Consider the following 13713-nt stretch of genomic DNA (forward strand, 5'->3'; position numbering starts at 1 on the left):
GTAAAAATAAAAATAAACAGTTAAAAAATATTTTGTGGAACTTTTGGCTGGTAATTGGATTCAGAAGGGAAGTCAATGAGTATGTATAGTAAGTTAGTGTTTAAGGACTCTTAGGCCAAAAACATGTTCAGTAGGTCAAATATGGACTTCTGTACAGCCACATGTTAAAAAAATTGTTAAACCTTTTGTAGAACTTTTAGCTACTAAAGGGAATCAGAAGAGAAGTCAAAGAGTGACTTGTTTGACCTTCGGGAAAAAAATATTTTCAGGAGGTAAATTATGGAATTCTGTACAGCCAAAATGTAAAAAATAAATAAATAAAACCTTTTGTATACCTGTAAGCTACTCATTGGAATCAGAAGGGAAGTCAGTGAGTGACTAATTGGAATCTTAAGAGAAGTCAATGAGTGACTTTTTTTACCTTTGGGCCAAAAATATTTTCATTAGGTCAAATATGAATTTCTGTACAGCCAGAACATTTAAAAAAACAAACAAATCAATGTTAAACCTTTTTTAGACCTGTAAGCTACTTATTGGAATCAGAAGGGAAGTCAATGAGTGACCTTTTTTTACCTTTGGGCCATTTTTTTTTAAGTAGGTCAAATATGGACTTCTGTACAGCCATTTAATGTAAAAAAAAAAAAAAAAAAAAAAAAAAAAAAATATGACAACCTTTTGTAGACCTTTTAGCTACTAATTGGAACCAGAAGGGAAGTCAATGTGTGACTTTGTTTTACCTTTGGGCCAAAAATATGTTCAGTAAGGACGTCAGTACAGTACAGTTAAATATGGACGTCTGTACAGTCAAAACTTGATATAAAAATTAAAATAAAATAAAAACTTTAAAAAACCTTTTGTTGGACTTTTGGCTGGTAGTTGGATTCAGAAGGGAAGTCAATAAGTATGTATAGTAAATTAGTGTTTATGGACTCTTAGTCCAAAAACATGTTCAGTAGGTCAAATATGGACTTCTTGTACAGCCATTCCATGTAAAAAAAAACAAAAAACAAAAACAAAAAAAATTGTTTAAACCTTTTGTGGACCTTATAGCTACTAATTGGTATCTGAAGAGATGTCAATGAGTGACTTTTTTGACCTTTGGGCCAAATATATGTTCACTAGGTCAAATATGAATTTCTGTACAGCCATAACATAAAAAAAAAAAAATGAAACCTTTAAAAAAGGGGGGGGGGGGACTTTTGCCTTGCAATTGGAATCAGAAGGAAAGTCACTGAGTGTGTATAGTTAGTTAGTGTTTAAGGACTGTTGGGACGAAAATATGTTCAGTAGGTAAAATGTGGTTCCCTTTCAGTCGGTCACGTTCGACGTACGTCGGAACTGACCGACGAATTGGGATCTGTTTCAGAGACCAATCTACTTCGAGTGTATTAAAAACGAGCCAATGGACATTGGCATGCGGTGCACGCATTCCACGCGCCGCCCCGCATTGCGGGTATAAATACGGAAGTGGAAGTACCGCATATTGCTTTCAACTTCGGAGCCGAGCTTTCATGCTTCCTGCGAAGAGTGTGTTCTACGAACGAGTTTCAAGACATTACGAGAGAAGATCAGCTTACCTGTTCCTGTGTCGGTGTGACGGTGCTGTACAGCGGTGGTCGCGACCAGAAGTGAAACTGTTGGTTTGCTGGGCGTTTCCCTCTGAGTGCTTACAGCGGGCTTGCACCTTTAAACCGCTGTAAGCCGCGGCTATTCCCCTGTGTGCCTCGGCACGTTCGGAGCGGTTTTCTCTTCTCTCTGTCACTAAAAGAGCAACACGGTTTGACCCTGCGTCTTTTTCAAGATGTCATTCAAACCGTGTGTTTCTGGATGCGGTTGTTTCCTGTCCTCATTTGACGCCCACAATCTCTCTCGCATATAAACATGTGAGATTGCTTTCGTGGGTGATCCATGCTCTCTCAGTTCGTCTCACCTTTCTCGTAAAGGCTAAGCGTTCAGCGCGCCGTGTGCCGTCTCGCGCCGGCTGATAGCGGGGGTTGTCACGGCAACCCAGCGCGTCACTCGGCGCTCTGATGCGCGGTCGAGACTATGAAACCTCAAACGGGGTTGAGTCCCTTCACTTATTCCCCGATCTAGTTTCTTTTCTGGGGCTCCAGAAAAGGATTACTTTGGCTAATAAGCGCTGGTGACCTGAGGATTACAGTGGGGCTTCCCCGCCGAGTACATCTCTTCGGGCCCCCACTCCTCTATCGCATCACGAGCGTGCTGAGACTTTGTTTGTGGGTGGTTCATGTTCTCTCACGAGAACATGACCACGTCGGCGCGTTGTTCACCTTGCTCTTTCATAGGGGCTGGATTGTTCAGCGCGCCGTGTGCCGTCAAGTCTGACGGCCACGCTCATTGTCTCACATGCCTGCTGGTAGCTTACAGATGGGATTGCTGGTCCTTTTAAAAAAAAAAAAAAAAAAAGGGGATCTAGCGTTTCATTTGGCGCTCTGGCGGAGGACAGATGTCAATTGCTGCATCGGAGAGAGGGCTGTTATGCGCTGGAAATGATAATGCTGAGTTTCCCACTATAATGGTGTGTGCTCATGCTGAATCAGATTCAGAGTTGTCAGCAATGCTTTCCGGGGTGGCTGCCCGGATGTGCATTGGAAAAATTTAACAGCATGGAACTATTTGGTGTCAAAATATGGAACACCAAAAGGGCCATAACCTGTATAAGTTTTTCCCTCTCTCACTGCCCTCTGTCCTGCATGCATGAGGGTAGTCCCGACCCAGGGGTTATGCAGGAACTGCGTGCGGTGATGGACCTCGCTCTCCGGAGTGACGAAAGTCACTGCACGCTCCCTGGGTCAGGCGATGTCCACACCAGTGGTCCAGGAAGCTGGGGCTAAACCTGGCAGATATGCGTGAGCCCGACGAAGTTCGGTTCCTCATCGCCCCTGTCTGTCAGGCTGGCCTCTTCGGCGACGCCAACGAGAACTTCGCCCAGCAGTTCTTGGTGGCCCAGAAGCAGACGGAGGTGGCAAAAAAATATTTAAAAAAAATAACAATAATAAAAAAATAATAATAAAAACAAAAAAAACCTGCCCCGACGACCAGCTGCTGCCTACACCCAGTCGTCGGCCGCAGCACTTCCATCTGCTTGTTGCCGAGGGCGCCACCCTGCGTCCGCCTCCACCCAGGCAGCAGGTGGCCGGGCGCAAGGGAGGTGCCCAACCCGTCCAGGGTCCCGCGAGCCTACTAGCAAGCACAAGGGCAAGCAACCCTGAAACGGGCAGCCCAGCGAGAGAGGAATTGCTCAGGGAGACGGTGTCCGCACCCCTCCCTCCCCCGGAGGAGGACCGGGGGGAGAATATTTTTTTTGGTTTCGGTCCTGCCGCTGGCTCCCCGGAGTCCAGCGGTACCCACATTCTCAGAGCAGTTCTTCCCTCCCTGAGCCCAGAGAGGGACAGGTTGGCAGTGTGCGACGCCCCCGGGCCTTGCCACTCCTTTCCTCCCCTCTCACCCCTCGCCAGGCGGCAGCAGATTGGGCACCGAGGACGCCCCCGGGCCTTCTCACCCACTCTCTGCCCCACCTGGAGTATTCAGGCAACACTCCGGGCCGCCTCCGGGCCTCCCGAGTCGGGTCTGAATACTCCACCTCGCTGCCTCACCCCGGGTACGTCTGTGGTGCCGTTGATCCCGCTACTTCGGTCTCTGGGAGCCTGGCTAGGTCTCCCCAGGCCGTCTCGCTGGCTCATCCGTACCATCAGACTCGGCTATGCGATTCAATTCGCACGCCGGCCTCCCAAGTACAGGGGCATCCTCTTCACCTCAGTGCGGAGCAGCGATGCCCATGTCTTGCGGTCCGAGATCGATGTCCTGCTGGCGAAGGGCACGGTCGAGCCGGTTCCTCCTGCCGATATGAGGTCGGGGTTCTACAGCCCCTACTTCATTGTACCCAAGAAAGGGGGTGGGTTAAGACCAATCTTGGACCTGCGCATTCTGAATCGGGCCCTGCACAAGCTTCCGTTCCAAATGTTAACGCAGAAACGCATTTTCCAATGCATCCGTCCCCGAGATTGGTTCGCAGCGATCGACCTGAAGGACGCGTACTTTCATGTCTCTATCCTTCCTCGACACAGACCGTTCCTGCGCTTTGCGTTCGAGGGGAGGGCATATCAGTACAAAGTCTTGCCCTTCGGGCTGTCCCTGTCGCCTCGCGTCTTCACGAAGGTCGTCGAGGCAGCCATTGTTCCGCTCAGAGAACGCGGCGTTCGCTTACTCAACTATCTCGACGACTGGCTCATACTCGCCCAGTCTCGAGAGCAGTTGTGCGAACACAGGGACATGGTGCTCAGTCACCTCAGCCTGTTGGGACTTCGGGTCAACCGAGAGAAGAGCAAACTCTGCCCCGCGCAGAGGATCTCTTATCTCGGTATGGAGCTGGATTCGGTCAGCCGGACAGCGCGCCTCACTCCAGAGCGCGTCCGGTCAGTGTTGAACTGCTTGAATACGTTCAATGGCAGGACAGCGGCCCCACTGAAACTTTTTCTGAGGCTCCTGGGGCATATGGCATCCGCAGCCGCGGTAACGCCGCTCGGATTGCTTCATATGAGGCCGCTTCAACGCTGGTTACACGACCGAGTCCCGAGATGGGCGTGGCACAGCGGTCAGTACCGGGTCCCAGTGACTCCTTACTGTCGCCAAACCTTCAACCCGTGGTCAGACCCCTCGTTTCTCCGGGCCGGTATGTCCTTAGAACAGGTGTCGAGGCATGCTGTGGTCTTCACGGATGCCTCATCCACGGGTTGGGGGGCCACGTACAACGGGCACGTGGTTTCGGGTCTGTGGACGGGACCCCAACTGCGTTGGCATATCAATTGCCTAGAGCTTCTGGCGGTACGGCTTGCCCTGGCCCGGTTCAAGAAACCGCTCCAGGGCAAACACGTACTGGTCCGTTCGGACAGCACTGCGGCCGTTGCGTACATCAACCGACAGGGTGGTCTACGCTCCCGTTGCATGCTCCGGCTCGCCCGCCATCTCCTCCTGTGGAGTCAGAAGTTTGTGAGGTCACTTCGTGCTATTCACATCCCAGGTGCGCTGAACCAGACAGCCGACGAGCTCTCTCGTCAGTCGACACCTCCGGGCGAATGGCGACTCCACCCCCGGAGCGTCCAGCTGATATGGGACCACTTCGGGGTTGCACAGGTAGACCTGTTCGCTTCCCCGGAGTCGACCCATTGCCAGTGGTACTACTCCCTGACCGGAGGTACCTTAGGCATAGATGCACTGGCGCACAGCTGGCCCCGGGACCTACGCAAATATGCGTTTCCCCCAGTGAGCCTTCTTGCACAGACTCTGTGCAAGGTCAGGGAGGACGAGGAGCAGGTCTTGTTAGTTGCGCCCTATTGGCCCAACCGGACCTGGTTCCCCGAACTTACTCTCCTCGCGACAGCCCCTCCCTGGCCGATTCCCCTGAGCAAGGACCTTCTTTCTCAGGGACGGGGCACTCTATGGCACCCGCGTCCAGACCTCTGGAAACTCCATGTCTGGTCCCTGGACGGGACGCGGAGGTTCTAGATGGCCTACAACAAGCTGTGGTAGATACCATCGCTTCAGCTAGAGCCCCCTCTACGAGGCGCCTCTATGCTCTGAAGTGGAACCTGTTTGTCGTTTGGTGCTCTTCCCGCCAGGAAGACCCCCGGAAGTGTTCGATTAATGTTGTGCTTTCCTTCCTGCAGGATGGGTTGGAGCGGCGGCTGTCACCCTCCACCCTCAAAGTGTACGTCGCTGCAATAGCGGCGTATCACGATGCAGTAGATGGTAAATCCGTTGGTAAGCACAACTTAATCGTCAGGTTCCTCAGAGGTGCGAGGAGACTAAATCCTCCTCGTTCTACCTCGTTACCCTCTTGGGACTTAGCCCTGGTGCTTAGAGCACTCCAGGGTCCTCCATTTGAGCCTTTGCAGTCAGTCGAGCTAAAAATCCTGTCCATGAAGACAGTCCTCCTGACCGCATTGGCCTCAATCAAGAGGGTGGGGGACCTGCATGCGCTTTCGGTCGACGAATCGTGCCTAGAATTCGGGCCGGTCAACTCTCACGTTGTCCTGAGACCCCGGCCTGGATATGTGCCCAAGGTTCCTACCACTCCCTTCCGGGACCAGGTAGTGAACCTGCAAGCGCTGCCTTCGGAGGAGGCAGACCCAGCCCTAGCTTTGTTATGTCCCGTCCGCGCTCTTCGCGCTTACGTTGACCGGACTCAAAGCTTCAGATCCTCACAGCAGCTCTTCGTCTGTTACGGAGGTCAGCAGAAGGGAAAGGCTGTCTCCAAGCAGAGGTTGGCCCACTGGATAGTGGATGCCATTGTCTTGGCTTACCAGTCCCAAGACGTACCTTGCCCGTTCGGGGTGCGAGCACACTCAACAAGGAGTGTTGCTTCATCCTGGGCGCTGGCTCAAGGTGCCTCGCTGACAGACATTTGTAGAGCTGCGGGCTGGGCGACACCTAACACGTTCGCTAGATTTTATAGCCTCCGTGTAGAGCCGGTATCTTCCCGCATCCTCGCCCCCCAGGGCCAGTAGCGCTAAGTACCCGTTCTAGTGTCGGCTTGCAACGCCACTCCCGCCTCCGGGCCGGATACGTGCGTCTATTCTTGCTCCAGTTGTGTTCCCCGGAAACGGCTAACCCTGTGAGTTCCTCCGTCACCCCTGCGGTGCCAGACGTTGCGGTCGTCTGGCGCCAGGCCTGCACCCGTATGCTTGTGGAACGTGTGTGTAGGCTGTATTCCATATGTTGCGGTCCCCTCACGGCTACCCCATATGTGTATTCTCCACTGTATCTGCTACCCTGCTCGGTTAGCCCCGTGTCTTTCCCTCGACAGAGCCCGCTCTGTCATCTCTGGGATGTGTTCTTCCCCCCCTGGGATCAGGTTGGGTCCACCCCAGAGATTTTCCATAGTTGCACTACCCTAGGTTAGGTTAGTCCTGATGCGTATTTCCACCTCTCCTTCCATTGAAGGATGTGGCTCCGCAGCGTACCATCTCCCGAGACGGGCACGCATTCCCAGCGTTATCCAATAGTCACGCTGAGTGAGTCTTGCAGGAACAGCAGTGACTGTCCTGCGTGGACTGTCCTGAGTGGTCCAGCGAGCTCAGGCAGGGCGCTGGAAGGGCCAGCATCCCTGGCGTTTTGGTAGGGATCCCAATTCGTCGGTCAGTTCCGACGTACGTCGAACGTGACCGACTGAAAGGGAACGTCTCGGTTACGTATGTAACCCTCGTTCCCTGAAGGGAACGGAGACGTACGTCCCGTCGCCAGGTGCTGTGCTTCAGCTGAAGGCCCGAGCCACTCTTCTCGGCTCCTAAGTTGAAAACAATATGCGGTACTTCCACTTCCGTATTTATACCCGCAATGCGGGGCGGCGCGTGGAATGCGTGCACCGCATGCCAATGTCCATTGGCTCGTTTTTAATACACTCGAAGTAGATTGGTCTCTGAAACAGATCCCAATTCGTCGGTCAGTTCCGACGTACGTCTCCGTTCCCTCCTTCAGGGAACGAGGGTTACATACGTAACCGAGACGACTTCTGTACAGCCATAATATGTAAAAAATAAATAAATAAAAAAAAATAAACAATAATAAAAAAACACCTTTTGTAGACCTGTAAGCTACTTTTTGGAATCAGAAGGAAAGTCAATGAGTGACCTTTTTTTACCTTTGGGCCAAAAATATGTTCAGTAGGTCAAATACGGACTTCTCTACAGCCATAACATGTAAACAAAAAAATTAACCTTTTTTAGACCTTTTAGCTACTAATTGGAACAAGAAGGGAAGTCAATGAGTGACTTTTTGACCTTTGGGACAAAACTATGTTCATTAGGTCAAATATGGACTTTGTACAGCAAAATAATAATAATAATAAAATTAAAATTAAAACCTTTTTTAGACCTGTAAGCTACTTATTGGAAACAGAAGGGAAGTCAATGAGTGACTTTTTGACCTTTGGGACAAAATATGTTCCATAGGTCAAATAGGGACTTCTGTACAGCCATAACATGTCAAACATTTTTGTGGAAATTTTGGCTAGTAAAGGGAATAAGAAGGGAAGTCAATGAGTATGTATAGTAAATTAGTATTTAAGGACACTTAGGCCTAAAACATGTTCTTTAGGTCAAATATGGACTTCTGTTCAGCCAAAACATGTATTAAAAAATTTGGACATTTTAACTACTAATTGGAATCAGAATGGAAGTCAATGAGTATGTATGGACTCTTAGTCCAAAAACATGTTCAGTAGGTCAAATATGGACTTCTTGTACAGCCATAATATGTAAAAAAAAAAAAAAAAAAATTAAAACCTTTTGTAGACGTTTTAGCTAATAATTGGAACCAGAAGGGAAGTCAATGAGTGACTTTTTGACCTTTGGGACAAAAATTTGTTCAGTAGGTCAAATAGAGACTTCTGTACAGCCATAATATGTAAAAAAAATTTTTTAAAAAAAATTAAAACCTTTTGTAGACCATTTAGCTACTTATTGGAACCAGAAGGAAACTCAATGAGTGACTTTTTGACCTTTGGGACAAAAATGTTTTCAGTAGGTCAAATATGGACTTCTGTACAGCCATAATATGTAAAAAAAACAAAAAAAATTTAAACCTTTTGTAGACCTTTTAGCTACTTATTGGAACCAGAAGGAAAGTCAAAGAGTGACTTTTTGACCTTTGGGACAAAAATGTTTTCAGTAGGTCAAATATGGACTTCTGTACAGCCATAATATGTAAAAAAAAAAAAAAAAAAAAAAAAAAAAATTTAAACCTTTTTTAGACCTGTAAGCTACTTCTTGGAATCAGAAGGGAAATCAATGAGTGACTTTTTGACCTTTGGGACAAAAATATGTTCATTAGGTCAAATATGGACTTCTGTACCGCCATAATATGTAAAAAAAAAAAAAAAAAAAAAAAACAATTTAATTAATTAATAAAAAAAAATTAAAACCGTTTTGTGGAACTTTTGGCTAGCAATTGGACTCAGAAGGGAAGTCAACGAGTGTGTATGTATAGTAAGTTAGTGTTCAAGGACTCTTGGGCCAAAAATATGTTCAGTAAGTTAAATATGGACTTCTTGTACAGACAAAACTTGTTTAAAAAAATAATAATAATAACTTTTGTGGGACTTTTGGCAGGTAATTGGATTCAGAAAGGAAGTCAATGAGTATGTACAGTAAGTTAGTGTGTATGGACTCTTAGTCCAAAAACATGTTCAGTAGGTCAAATATGGACTTAATATGTAAATTCCGATAATATAAAAAATGCAAATAATATGTAAAAAAAAAAAAAAAAAATTGTTTTAATTAAATCATTTCGTAGAAGTTTAAGCTACTAATTGGAACCAGAAGGGAAGTCAATGAGTGAATTTTTGACCTTTGGGACAAAAATTTGTTCAGTAGTTCAAATATGGACTTCTATACAGCCATAACATATAAAACATTTTTTTGGAAATTTTGCCTAGGAATGGGAATATGAAGGGAAGTCAATGAGTATGTATAGTAAATTAGTGTTTATGGACTCTTTGGGCCAAAAATATGTTAAGTCAAAAATGGACTTCTAAGGAGCCATAACATGTAAAAATAAAAATAAACAGTTAAAAAATCTTTTGTGGAACTTTTGGCTGGTAATTGGATTCAGAAGGGAAGTCAATGAGTATGTATAGTAAGTTAGTGTTTAAGGACTCTTAGGCCAAAAACATGTTCAGTAGATCAAATATGGACTTCTGTACAGCCACAACATGTTAAAAAAATTGTTAAACCTTTTTTAGACCTTTTAGCTACTAAAGGGAATCAGAAGAGAAGTCGAAGAGTGACTTGTTTGACCTTTGGGCCAAAAATATTTTTGGGAGGTAAATTATGGAATTCTGTGTAGCAATTATGGACGCAGACATATAGATGAGTTAATCTTCCAATGATTCGATCAAATGAACATCCCCGTTCACAAAGCACAATTCAGCTCCAGGAAATCATCATCATCACGAGGGAGATGGGGGCTTGATTCTGCCCCGGAGCTACTAGTTCTGACTTCCTATGGACTCGCCACCAAACTCAGTTAAAAGAGGACAAAGGGCTCGTGGTTGTCACAAGACAAAGAAACAACCAGATCTCTGTCTTTGCATGACCAGCAAATGAACTCCACGTGACAGCTAAAACTCCAAGTAAGCTCACAGAAACTGTTAGCTTATGGAGTACATCAAATAACTGATTATTGGACTTTCATTCAAATATCCTTCGACATAACTTGTTAGTGTGTTTACAACTAACACACGTTAGTTAGACTATTAGGCATGTATATTACTCACAATTCATGCAATTATGTAACTATTGAATGAGTGGATGAAAAAGCATTGTGTTTGATACCGGTGTGTTCGTATGGGTATAATCCAACAGATGAGCTGAATGAAATCTTTATAGAATTGATCATGTCCTTATAGTAAGAAATTAGGTCTAAATGTACTCTCTGCTTAAGAGCAGGAAACTAAATTCTATAGTTAACCCAATTTTGTGGGAGGGGTGGAGACACAGTCACCCCTGAAGCCTAATTGGCCAGAACCCATCCAGGGGATGGGCAAATGTTTGAGTTTAGTCTCAGAACACGAACGAAAAGTTCAGTTCTGTCTACAGTTCTGTGTACGGTTCTGTCTACAGTTCCGTGCAGTTCTGTACAGTTCAGACCAGAAGCAGTGCAGAGTTCAGCTCAAGTTCGGTTCCAGTTCGGTTCGAGCTGGTTCGCGGCCTGTTCGCAGTTCAGAGATGATCTAAGTCCTAGCAGTTTGACCAGAGTGAGTTCTGAACGGAGCTCCCAGGAGATGGTCTGACTATCGTGACAGACCAACATCAGAGAAAATGGGTTAACAACGATTTCATTCAGGCCATCTGCTTTTCTCTCACTTTCCTTTCTTTTACTTAAAGTTTATTTTATTTCCGTTTAAGTCTCGGGTTCTGTTTCGCCGCAAAAGTCTCTCAACAACGAGTTTCTAACAGCGCGCTCCAACTTCAAACAACGCCCACAAGACTTTCATCCAGCCGCCAACACGCCACGTGTTCGGCTTCCCCAGACGTCAACCAGACCTTCAGCGAATCAAAGATCCGGGAAAATCCCTGTACAGCCAGGAGAAGGGAATCCCCCTTTGTCAGACGACACGCGAAACCCAAACGCAAGTAACGCCTTTTTGATTCCAAGCTGAACTGGTGCATTAGATCAAATGTAATAACCCTGCCTAAGAAACGATAGGAGGTTAAATTACTGATCAATGGTTTCTTCAGGTCATGTTTCATAAATGCATAGATTGCTTAGGATTTCATAATTTATCTCTCTTAGAACTTATTCTTTCCTCACCTTCTTCCTTTCTGCAACGTGTGAATGTGCGAGTGTGTGTGTTTATGTTAGATATTAGTTTGATGTGTTAGATTAATCAATAAAGTTCCGTTTGTATTCAAAGATAACTGTTCTTGTGTTATGTGCTTATCAATTTAATGTCTTGAACTGCCGATCTAAGTTACCTGGCTGTTAAATAGTGTTTCACTATTGTTCGGATATTAATATCCGCTGCAGAGTTGATGTAGTTTGCTCGGCTGTAAAATAGACTCTCAAAATTCCCTATGACTTCATTAAATTCATTCATTTGAGCTAAATATACATGTTTCCCTTTAACAGAGCCCCCTTTAAGTCCTTACATATCGGCGGACGAATAAGTTAAGGTGTAAACATTAATTCTGAATTATTTATAATACATAGTGTCATTCGAGTCTTTCATTTTAATTCAGTTCCCCGTTGAGTTATTATTTTATCTGACTCATAGCCGCTATATCTGTACAGCCAAAATGTAAACAATAAATAAATAAATAAAACCTTTTGTATACCTGTAAGCTACTCATTGGAATCAGAAGGGAAGTCAGTGAGTGACTAATTGGAATCTTAAGAGAAGTCAATGAGTGACTTTTTTTACCTTTGGGCCAAAAAATATTTTCATTAGGTCAAATATGAATTTCTGTACAGCCAGAACATTAAAAAACAAAAAACAAATCAATGCTAAACCTTTTTTAGACCTGTAAGCTACTTATTGGAATCAGAAGGGAAGTCAATGAGTGACCTTTTATTACACTTGGGCCATTTTTTTTTAAGTAGGTCAAATATGGACTTCTGTACAGCCATTTAATGTAAAAAAAAAAAAAAAAAAAAATATTACAACCTTTTGTAGACCTTTTAGCTACTAATTGGAACCAGAAGGGAAGTCAATGTGTGACTTTGTTTTCCCTTTGGGCCAAAAATATGTTCAGTAAGTTAAATATGGACATCTGTACAGTCAAAACTTGATATAAAAATTAAAATAAAATAAAAACTTTAAAAAACCTTTTGTTGGACTTTTGGCTGGTAGTTGGATTCAGAAGGGAAGTCAATAAGTATGTATAGTAAATTAGTGTTTATGGACTCTTAGTCCAAAAACATGTTCAGTAGGTCAAATATGGACTTCTTGTACAGCCATTCCATGTAAAAAAAAAAAAAAAAAAAAAAAAAAAATTTTGTTTAAACCTTTTGTGGACCTTATAGCTACTAATTGGTATCTGAAGAGATGTCAATGAGTGACTTTTTTGACCTTTGGGCCAAAAATATGTTCACTAGGTCAAATATGAATTTCTGTACAGCCATAACATAAAAAAAAAAAATGAAACCTTTAAAAAAGGGGGGGGGGGGGGACTTTTGCCTTGCAATTGGAATCAGAAGGAAAGTCACTGAGTGTGTATAGTTAGTTAGTGTTTAAGGACTGTTGGGACGAAAACATGTTCAGTAGGTAAAATGTGGACTTCTGTACAGCCATAATATGTAAAAAAAACAAAAAAAACAAAAAAAAAAAACACCTTTTGTAGACCTGTAAGCTACTTTTTGGAATCAGAAGGAAAGTCAATGAGTGACCTTTTTTTTTTACCTTTGGGCCAAAAATATGTTCAGTAGGTCAAATATGGACTTCTCTACAGCCATAACATGTAAACAAAAAAATGAACCTTTTTTAGACCTTTTAGCTACTAATTGGAACAAGAAGGGAAGACAATGAGTAACTTTTTGACCTTTGGGACAAAACTATGTTCATTAGGTCAAATATGGACTTTGTACAGCAAAAAAATAATAATAATAAAATTAAAATTAAAACCTTTTTTAGACCTGTAAGCTACTTATTGGAAACAGAAGGGAAGTCAATTAGTGACTTTTTGACCTTTGGGACAAAATATGTTCCGTAGGTCAAATAGGGACTTCTGTACAGCCATAACATGTCAAACATTTTTGTGGAAATTTTGGCTAGTAAAGGGAATAAGAAGGGAAGTCAATGAGTATGTATAGTAAATTAGTATTTAAGGACACTTAGGCCTAAAACATGTTCTTTAGGTCAAATATGGACTTCTGTTCAGCCAAAACATGTATTAAAATTTTTTGGACCTTTTAACTACTAATTGGAATCAGAATGGAAGTCAATGAGTATGTATAGTGAATTAGTGTGTATGGACTCTTAGTCCAAAAACATGTTCAGTAGGTCAAATATGGACTTCTTGTACAGCCATAATATGTAAAAAAAAAAAAAAAAAAAAAAAATTAAAACCTTTTGTAGACCATTTAGCTACTTATTGGAACCAGAAGGAAACTCAATGAGTGACTTTTTGACCTTTGGGACAAAAATTTGTTCAGTAGGTCAAATATAGAGTTCTGTACAGCCATAATATGTAAAAA

The sequence above is a fragment of the Gobio gobio genome (assembly GCF_949357685.1).
Source record: "Gobio gobio genome assembly, chromosome: 15".
NCBI lineage: Eukaryota > Metazoa > Chordata > Actinopteri > Cypriniformes > Gobionidae > Gobio > Gobio gobio.